Genomic DNA, 11,447 nt, shown 5'->3' on the forward strand with positions numbered 1-11,447 from the left:
TAATCGATTAACAATTTTACTTGGTGGAACAATCCGTGATACCGTAACACCTTTTCAAAGTTGGTCATTTTCAACTAAAAACAGCCAATTTGTAAATCTTACTGAAAGGTACTGTACGTCCAATGAGAACTTGAAAAACAACGGTTCTAAAAAGGGAAAGTTCCAAACAACCCGAAAAATGTTCAAAAAAAGAACAAAAAGAGCAAAATAAGAGAACCCGGCTCCCCATTTCTTCTCTCTTTTTCTCTCACACTCTCCACACCCCAACTGCTCTTTTTCTCCCGGCATACGCCTTCCGGGTTCTAGAAAAAAACGTATTTCTCTCTTATCAAGAGTACACCACACTATTTTCATTGTGTTTTGTTTCTCTTTCCCGTCGGCAGTTGAATTGGTATTGAATTCAGTTTTCTCTGCCAGTGTTTTTTTATGTGGACCGGTTGAGACGAGAAGAGAAGGGAAAATGAAGAAGGGAAGACGGGGGCAGACTTTCCAGAATGTGAATGGAAACGAAAAGAATGGAGTTCAAAAATAAAAACAAAAGCACATAAGGGTTTAGAGTATTTTGAGGGCCGGGATGGGCCGAAATCGGGATTTTTCTTGGCTCGTGGTTTGAAATTCAAAAATTTCAACGAATTTTTTGAATTTTTCGGAAAACGTAGAATATTTTACTAAACCACGGTCTCCCACAGAACGAGAAAGAATTGAATGTGAAGCCCATTTTTTTAAATTCAATTCTTTAACTTTTTGCACTGAAATTGCAGTATTTTCAGATTTTCAGACGGCGCAATAGATGAAAAAGGTCTCATTTATCAGAACTGCAGAAAATAAAATTCTTTATTTCACAAGCCAGAAAACGTGAATTTTGGTCGGAAAATGACTAAAACGTCCGATTTTTGAGACTGGCTCTTCATCGGAGCCCACAACCACGGATCCGCGGCTCGAACAGAGCCTATATCACATTTCTGTGAAGAACCACGCGTCTGGCGTGTCAAAATTCGAACTTCTGTCGCAATTTCGGTCAGGGGATGTAAAAATTTTGAGAGACTGCTGATAAAATTCAATTTTCAACATTTCACCTCAATTCTCATTTACTAGAGTAGTTTTGCCATTACACTAATGTAACATCAAATCAAAAAATGCGGTTTTGACGTCTGAAAACCTGAGAATACAGGATTTTCACAGCAAAAAAGCAAAATAATTGACCTAAAATGTGGAAAAACCCGCAAAAAATAAGCAACGTGAGTTAGGAGATGAAAAAATAAGGCTCCGCGACAATTCGCAACTACCACGTTTCGCAGAGAACTAGCAATAGTTTAACCTAGTTTTGTCAGAAACCGGGTCAGACAACTTTTTCTTCAATTTAATTGTATTCAAATATGTTTCCAGACCTTTCGGGATACTCAACATTTTCAACAGACCCAAATATGCAAATGCGGTGTAGTTGCGAAACGTCGTGGTTGCGAAATGTCATAGTTGCGAAACGTAACAGTTGCGAAATATCGCGGAGCCAAAAATTAATGAGGAATAATGTTAAAATTGACGTTTTTTTTTCACTTTTCAGGTAAAAACTGCAAATTTTGAGAGTGCTAAACGGCGTCACCCAGGGCCAAAAAGGGCTATTTTTTAAATTAAATTTTTTAATAATTTACAATCCCCAGAGACTTATGGCTTGGAAAAGTCGAATAGCTCAAAATATTCCTACTTGGTCAATTAGATTGACTACTTATCTGCTATTTGGTTTTATGACTTCTAAAATTATAATTAATTCTCTCTTCCTTGACGACTTGCAGCGAATAGTAAACAGTCAGTATAATAACTATTTATTATCAGAAGAAAGAATATAAAATAAATATATATGGGCGAATAGGACGATGGGGGAATTGGAGAGTAGAGGTGACTCTCTTAGATTGCAAGTGACGACCTGTCCCTTTGGACAGGCTTCTGGGCGAGAACTATGAGACGCAGACATAAAAAGTAGTAAAGGGGGCGGGGACTCATAGTTAAATAGAAAAGGGTATGATATACAATTACTATAATAGGAGATATAGATAAAACATTATTTCAAAAGCATTTTTTAAAATTGTTTCATAAACTAAGAATAGAATAAAAAAGTCTAATATAAATGTATCTTTTCCAGGCGTTGGTCATATTGACTTTCTTTTCGAGCTCATCCGACTCTGCGTTGACTTGCAAGTGAGCATGCCTTCTGTTTCTTATTATCATTGCTATCATCTTTATCAGACACAACAAGATGGTGATGATTATTCGAAGTATTCCTTTTATGACTGCAATTCCCAATCTTGTGATGACAATGAGTGTGACAATGAAGACTGTTTTCATGTACGTCATGTAGCCCTTCCTGTAGATCTGGGAGGTTGATTTCATTGTAGATGGTTGTGTTGCCATTCAACAGACGGTGTATTGATGTCCAGAATGAATCTGAGTACTTGAGTACTCCGGTGGTTTCGCCGAAGTTGACTTTTTAAGCTGGTGGCGACAGAACTGCAACTGGTTTTGTATCCTGCAACAAAATTGATTCAAAATGAGTTTTAAAATTAAATCAAAAGGTGAATGTGCATGATAATTCAAGCACTTTGAATTAAAATTAAATGTTGTCAGAAAATGAGTACCCATTTTTTAATCCGGCCCGATTTTTGACAAGTCTGGTCTACATTGTTACAATTTTGTCCAAAATGTTTGATGAGGTTTAAAAAGCCAATTCCTAACTTTCAACGGGTTTTTACAGAATTCCCTCCAAAACTTGTGTATTTCTGACCAAAGTCTTTGAAAAATGCTCACCAGTTGTCACTCCACTCGCAACTCTATAAAAGAAAGAATACAAACAAGAATTCAAATGAAATACGGAGACGTTTTTTCGACAAGCCATTCAGTAGGCTATCTTTGAAGCATAACTGACCAGATTGTTTCGCCGGAAAAAAACCTTGAGAAGTAAGAAATAGAGGAGAAACAGATTGTTAGAGATCAACCGGGTCGTTGTCGGGTGACCATTTTCTTTTTCGATGATTCATACACTTCTGATTCATGTTACACATTTCTAAAACATAAAGCTTCCTCCTTTTCGTTCTATTAAATTGAGAACAGCCGTTTTGTACACTCTGGCGCGCCCTTGGCGTGTTTCTCTCTCTTGAAGCTGAAGAATATAGTTTAGTATGAAACTGAAAATGAAAGGAGCGTTAGTAGAATAAAAATTGAAAACGGTTTCTGACATTAAAAAATATTAATTCTTTAAATTATAAATCTTTAACAAAAATGATAATTCTAGTGGGTCTGAGTCATGAATTGATAATACTAAGTGGGTCTTTCTACAAAATCTTAAAAGTTCTCATGCTAGACATCCTCCGGGAGCGACAATGTACATAAGACGAAATGTTTCAGCCCCAGTTTTCCCAGAAGTCGACGGAATGAAAGCAATGGGAATAATATGCAATTTAAAATCTTCGTCGACAAAGCTGGAATAAATACTCAACTAGTTGACGATGTGCTTGCCGTGGTCAACAAGTAATTGCACCCGATTTTTTGCAATATATGGACGAAGATAAGTATAAGCCTTTTCAATCAACTCTTCAGCTAAGGTTTCCGAATACTTTTGAACTGTTAGTCTGCAGGGAAGTTGTTTTTTCGCCTCAATTCCGTATCCAGAACTTTTGAAACAAATGAGAAGTTAGATGATTTCAAAACCGAAATTGAAACTCACGTGGCATTCAAAACGTTAACAATTAACTTTTTCATTGCCTCCGAAGCCATATGGTTACCGTAAATACTGTATTATAACGGCATGCCGTTATATTTTTCAACTGGTTCCCAGAGAAGTTTTGTGCTTTCAGAAACTCATTAAAATTAAACGGAAAAACATTTTTGAACGTTCTATTTGTTAATTTAGAAGTTGCTTAGCACGTTGCTTCTAATAAAAACCAAGGAAGGCCACAGGGATAATCATATTCATGAATTCTGAGTATAGGCGGGGTGCCGTTATATTACAGGTGCCGTTATAATACAGTATTTACGGTATACGAGCGACCCGATTCCAGACAATATTTCGCAAGTGCTTGAATTAAACTGGTTACTTCTTTTTCTTTAAGTTTCTTCTTATTATATGAGTCCAGCGTTTTCTGAGTAGAAGTAGGCGGAACCGATATTTTTGATCCTGTCTCATTTTTATTCTCTTCAGAAGACTTTGGTCTCTTGGAACATCTCTCATGCAAATGACGACGGATATGATTTCCATCCGATTTCGATAACAGCTGAGAGCACTGCAAGCATACTACTTTATTCGTCGCTTCAAATTCTCCACCATCTGTTTCTTTTAGAATTTTTAGAATTTCATCAAATTTGAACATTTCACCCTGAAGAGTTAAAAAATTATCTGAAGGTTTCAGTTCATTTAACTTACGTATCTGGTCGATGCATGTTTGTTGTTCACCAACTTTTGAAGAAGTTTTTCTTCCTTTAAAACAGCAGAGTCTCTTTTGCGACTCGTCATAATAACTGTCAACAATTACAACGGCGATAATAGGCGGAAAATATAAACCTGTAGTTATATTCGCAACAGCGAAAAAAATTAGTGTCGATTTACGCAGTAAACTGTAAGCGTGCGTAATTTCGGACCATCGTTTCAGTTCATCTCATTTTCCAATTCCAATTGCAGTGAAATTTTTGAATTCGATAAAAAATACAATTTTTTGAACCGGGCCGACCGGGCCGGGTCGGGCCGCCAAACTTCCCCACCGGCCCGGCCCGGCCCGGCCGATATTTTGCAAGTATGTGAAAAAACCAGATACAACACTCTCCAAAACTTCGGACCTTCTCAAATTTGGGAAAACAGTCTGATTAGAGGACGCACCTGTCCTTCTTCTTTTTCGTTTGATTAGTCATGTTTTTACAAACGGATCGTATGGAAGCGGTCAAGTCTTCAATTCGAGATGCAACAAAAGTATTTGCAACGTTCCAAAACGATGTCAGTGGACAACTCGCTGGACAGTCAATGGACAAGCTCGACTTCCTAAGACCCTACCGCGACAACAAAACGGAAGGAATTTGTTGGAAAGTATGGTGATTACCAAAAGGTGAAAACCAAAGCTCTTGATTCTATTGAACAGCTTCATGTTCTCCATGTTGTCGCCAGGAACAGATTGCTTCAAATGGATGTTCTGGATGGACATATAAAATGTCCCTTTGCCCGCCGGACATTATCCGTTCCGTGTGATCCATCGGATATCTTGACTGAACATCCGGCACCACACATCACCACTAATGGCTAAAAAATACTCGATTTTTCACTGTATTATACATCTCCCACTTTCTTTCCCCCTTCTCAATCTTAAGATTCAAAGTTGCAAGTTATTCTTTTGATTCTATATGATAAACTTCTCACCAGAGCTGTGCGGAAGTAAAATTTTTGAAAAGGGAAGAAGGAAGAAGGAAGAAGGAAGTAACTTTTTGAAAAGGGAAGAAGGAAGAAGGAAGAAAAAAGTGAAAAAAAGCCCGGAAGAAGGAAGAAGGAAGAAAGAAGGAAGGAATAAAGAAGGAAGAAGGAAGTTGAGTTTCGAACCGGGAAATCGGAAGTTAATTTTGAAAATGACAAATTTGAGGAAACTTTTTTCCAGTCATCTCTGAAAACGAATTTTGATGTTGTTTCATACAAAATTCCGTCAAAAACCACCAAAATTCCGCTAAAATTCCGTCGAAAATTACAAAATTTTAGTAAACTTTTCAACGGAAGAAGGAACAAGGAAGAAGGAAGTAAAATTTTTGAAAAGGAAGAAGGAAGAAGGAAGAAGGAAGTGAAATTTTCAAAAAGGAAGAAGGAAGAAGGAATAAAAACGTGAAAAAAGCCCGGAAGAAGGAAGAAGGAAGTCGAAGGAAGGAATTCCGCACAGCTCTGCTTCTCACTTTATCACATTGCAATCAAGTTACCTTTTACCACATTTTTTTCTAATACTATGTCTTGAGGGCAAAAACTTTTTTATGTATTCGTAATCAGCGTTTTGTCAGCTTTCGAATAATTTAAATCACGCTTCCCAGTCGTTTGATGACTTCCCTCAGTGAGTCTGGATTTCACCAAAATCATACGGTATGCGCCTTTAACGTAGGTTACTGTAGTTACGGTTTTTTGACAATCAGCTTTGCAACGGGTATTACCGAACAACACGTTTCCTTCTCCGCAAACAAACACATCAAAAAACGGTTCTCTCTCAATTTGCCCCACTATCTCCCTGTGTTCCTCTGGAATAATAAAATGATGTGTTATAAAATGCAAATGCGCTCTGTTGTGATTCCATGTGGCATCGGGAACGATGAAATAGAAACATCATCATTTCTATGTATTCTATGTGAGCGGCGTCTGGTTTGCAGTTCTACCCCCTGCTCCATTAAGGAGCTAATATTTTTCTAAAATTCTAGTATATTTACTTTATTCCTATGGATTCTTATGGATATTCTTTGTAAGAGGTAATTTTTCATCGTTTTTTTCATTATATCCAGGATCGGTTTTTATTTTACAAGTCACAGTCTCCCAGCCTCCGAAAACGAACTGCAAGGAAATTTTTGATCTTCCCTCATGAAACGAAAAGTTTGAGAAATTAGCAGGTCTACAAATTTATTTTTTTAATTTTTAGAGTAAAGCTCCAAGTCATTAATGATAAAATTCAAGTTTTAGAATTATTTTGAGTGAGTTATCCAACCATTCAATCCAAAAAATTCTGGTTTCAGATACTTTTTCAAGTCGAAATGGCAATTTTTCATTTTGATTTCGAAAAAATCTACGGGATTTGTTCATTTCTCAACATTATCTAACGAATGATATCTCAAATCGTGCTCCGGAGATTTGTACACATTTCTGTAGGACGGTTTTTCAATTTGCTCATTACTTTTCGAGAAATCGATCAAATTCTGGATTTTTTTCAATTTTTTGTTATTTTCTCGAAAACTAATGAGCAAATTGAAGAACCGTCCTACAGAAATGTGAACAAATCTCCGGAGCACGTTTTGAGCAATCATTCGTTGGATAATTTTGAAAAATGAACAAATCCCGTAGATTTTTCCGAAATCAAAGTGAAAAATTGCCTTTTCGACTTGAAATAATTTCTGAAACGAGGATTTTTTGGATTGAATGGGTGGATAATGCTCTCAGAATAATTATAAAACTGAAATTTTCTTACTTCTGACCTTGAGCTTAACGCTAAAAATTATAGAAATAATGTTCTAGACCTGCTAATTTCTCAAATTTTTCGTTTCATGAGGGTAGATCAAAAATTTCCTTGCAGTTCTTTCTCGGAGTCTGGGAGACTGTGCAAGTGGGAATTTTGGAAAAAAAAAACCTTATTAGATTTCATGCAGAAACATTTTCAGCAAAGACCGTACTCCATTTTTTGAAATGCGCCTTGTTTGCCCAACATGAATGCTTCGAACGAAAGTATGGAGTCGGCAGGAACAGATGAGTCCGATCCACAGGACACAAGTGAAGCAAGATTGATCTCCACAAATCGCACAGCACGTAAGCGCCAAGAATCCTAAACTGTTATAACTAACTAATCTAAAATTCAGCTCAATACTGGGTTGCCCTCGTAGTGCTCAGTCTACAGCTCACCGACAACAAGGAACAAATGCTGCTCTTCTCTCTCGGCTGATTACCTGCCTCGGAAAGCAACAAAAGCCATTGGAGTGCATGAGCGCTGCTCAATTGGAGCCTCCTTCTTGAATGGCAAAATCTTCGTTTGCGGTGAGTTTTTTGAAAAACGGAAATAGAATCTATGATACATGTATATCCGGAAAGAAACGGTTAGGACTGATGTTTTTTCAATTAAGTTAAAGTTCTTTGAATAATATTTGATTGCAGGAGGATACGATCGCGGAGAGTGTCTGAGAAGTGTGGAGGAGTACGATGTGGAATAAGAAACGTGGCGTAAGAAAGGACGATTCGATTGCACCGTTCAAGGAGGAAAGGTGTATACCGTTGCTTTTTGTAATTTAAGAAGATCCCAAGACTTGGAAGGTTTACACTGCTGGAGGAGCCGCATCCGGAGACTCAATCCACGACAAGCCAAAGAGATCGACAATAAAACTTTGTTAAAATTTAGTTTCTTGTATTTTTTATTATAAAAATAATTTTTAATAAATATTGCATACTTCATTCCGACTTGTTAAAATTTACGGTTTTCGAGTTTTGTGCAGGAGTTTTGTGCTCTCATTTTTTTGGTATGATCTACATTTGTGAACTGGCATCATCCGTCAAATCCCATTTTTAAGAGATTTAATTCAAAATTGTTCAAAATTATCCCGTTTTTGGGAGATTTTAATTATAGTTGTTTCATTTCTAACCCGGGAGGATTCAAACCCGCGTCTACTGAAGTAAACCTCAGCCCGGATAAGTATAGACTATTACAGCGCCATGCTCGATCAGTCTAACCGGAACCGACACAGATAAGAATGGTGGGGGAAGTCAATATTACAAAAGTTATACCGTTTTTTAAAGATTTAATTCAAAATTGTTTAAAACTATTCCATTTTTAAGAGATTTAATTCAAAATTGTTCAAAATTATTCCATTTTTAAGAGATTTAATTCAAAATTGTTCAAAATTATCCCATTTTTAAGAGATTTAATTCAAAATTGTTTAAAACTATTCCATTTTTAAGAGATTTATTTCAAAATTGTTCAAAATTATTCCATTTTTAAGAGATTTAATTCAAAATTGTTCAAAATTATCCCGTTTTTAAGAGATTTAATTCAAAATTGTTCAAAATTATCCCGTTTTTAAGAGATTTAATTCAAAATTGTTCAAAATTATCCCGTTTTTAAGAGATTTAATTATAGTTGTTTCATTTCTAACCCGGGAGGATTCAAACCCGCGTCTACTGAAGTAAACCTCAGCCCGGATAAGTATAGACTATTACAGCGCCATGCTCGATCAGTCTAACCGGAACCGACACAGATAAGAATGGTGGGGGAAGTCAATATTACAAAAGTTATACCGTTTTTTAAAGATTTAATTCAAAATTGTTCAAAATTATCCCGTTTTTAAGAGATTTAATTCAAAATTGTTCAAAATTATCCCGTTTTTAGGAGATTTTAATTATAGTTGTTTCATTTCTAACCCGGGAGGATTCAAACCCGCGTCTACTGAAGTAAACCTCAGCCCGGATAAGTATAGACTATTACAGCGCCATGCTCGATCAGTCTAACCGGAACCGACACAGATAAGAATGGTGGGGGAAGTCAATATTACAAAAGTTATACCGATTTTAACAGATTTAATTCAAAATTGTTCAAAATTATCCCGTTTTTAAGAGATTTAATTCAAAATTGTTCAAAATTATCCCATTTTTAGGAGATTTAATTCAAAATTGTTTAAAGTGATCCCATTTTTAAGAGATTTAATTCAAAATTGTTCAAAATTATCCCGTTTTTGGGAGATTTTAATTATAGTTGTTTCATTTCTAACCCGGGAGGATTCAAACCCGCGTCTACTGAAGTAAACCTCAGCCCGGATAAGTATAGACTATTACAGCGCCATGCTCGATCAGTCTAACCGGAACCGACACAGATAAGAATGGTGGGGGAAGTCAATATTACAAAAGTTATACCGTTTTTTAAAGATTTAATTCAAAATTGTTCAAAATTATCCCGTTTTTAAGAGATTTAATTCAAAATTGTCTAAAGTGATCCCATTTTTAAAAGATTTAATTCAAAATTGTTCAAAATTATCCCGTTTTTGGGAGATTTTAATTATAGTTGTTTCATTTCTAACCCGGGAGGATTCAAACCCGCGTCTACTGAAGCGATCCTCAGCCCGGATAAGTATAGACTATTACAGCGCCATGCTCGATCAGTCTAACCGGAACCGACACAGATAAGAATGGTGGGGGAAGTCAATATTACAAAAGTTATACCGATTTTAACAGATTTAATTCAAAATTGTTCAAAATTATCCCGTTTTTAAGAGATTTAATTCAAAATTGTTCAAAATTATCCCATTTTTAGGAGATTTAATTCAAAATTGTCTAAAGTGATCCCATTTTTAAAAGATTTAATTCAAAATTGTTCAAAATTATCCCGTTTTTGGGAGATTTTAATTATAGTTGTTTCATTTCTAACCCGGGAGGATTCAAACCCGCGTCTACTGAAGTAAACCTCAGCCCGGATAAGTATAGACTATTACAGCGCCATGCTCGATCAGTCTAACCGGAACCGACACAGATAAGAATGGTGGGGGAAGTCAATATTACAAAAGTTATACCGATTTTAACAGATTTAATTCAAAATTGTTCAAAATTATCCCGTTTTTAAGAGATTTAATTCAAAATTGTCTAAAGTGATCCCATTTTTAAAAGATTTAATTCAAAATTGTTCAAAATTATCCCGTTTTTGGGAGATTTTAATTATAGTTGTTTCATTTCTAACCCGGGAGGATTCAAACCCGCGTCTACTGAAGCGATCCTCAGCCCGGATAAGTATAGACTATTACAGCGCCATGCTCGATCAGTCTAACCGGAACCGACACAGATAAGAATGGTGGGGGAAGTCAATATTACAAAAGTTATACCGTTTTTTAAAGATTTAATTCAAAATTGTTTAAAACTATTCCATTTTTAAGAGATTTAATTCAAAATTGTTCAAAATTATCCCGTTTTTAGGAGATTTTAATTATAGTTGTTTCATTTCTAACCCGGGAGGATTCAAACCCGCGTCTACTGAAGTAAACCTCAGCCCGGATAAGTATAGACTATTACAGCGCCATGCTCGATCAGTCTAACCGGAACCGACACAGATAAGAATGGTGGGGGAAGTCAATATTACAAAAGTTATACCGTTTTTTAAAGATTTAATTCAAAATTGTTTAAAACTATTCCATTTTTAAGAGATTTAATTCAAAATTGTTCAAAATTATCCCGTTTTTAGGAGATTTAATTATAGTTGTTTCATTTCTAACCCGGGAGGATTCAAACCCGCGTCTACTGAAGCGATCCTCAGCCCGGATAAGTATAGACTATTACAGCGCCATGCTCGATCAGTCTAACCGGAACCGACACAGATAAGAATGGTGGGGGAAGTCAATATTACAAAAGTTATACCGTTTTTTAAAGATTTAATTCAAAATTGTTTAAAACTATTCCATTTTTAAGAGATTTAATTCAAAATTGTTCAAAATTATTCCATTTTTAAGAGATTTAATTCAAAATTGTTCAAAATTATCCCATTTTTAAGAGATTTAATTCAAAATTGTTTAAAACTATTCCATTTTTAAGAGATTTATTTCAAAATTGTTCAAAATTATTCCATTTTTAAGAGATTTAATTCAAAATTGTTCAAAATTATCCCGTTTTTAAGAGATTTAATTCAAAATTGTTCAAAATTATCCCGTTTTTAAGAGATTTAATTCAAAATTGTTCAAAATTATCCCGTTTTTAAGAGATTTAATTATAGTTGTTT

Source organism: Caenorhabditis remanei, chromosome III (genome assembly GCF_010183535.1).
Source record: "Caenorhabditis remanei strain PX506 chromosome III, whole genome shotgun sequence".
Lineage (NCBI taxonomy): Eukaryota > Metazoa > Nematoda > Chromadorea > Rhabditida > Rhabditidae > Caenorhabditis > Caenorhabditis remanei.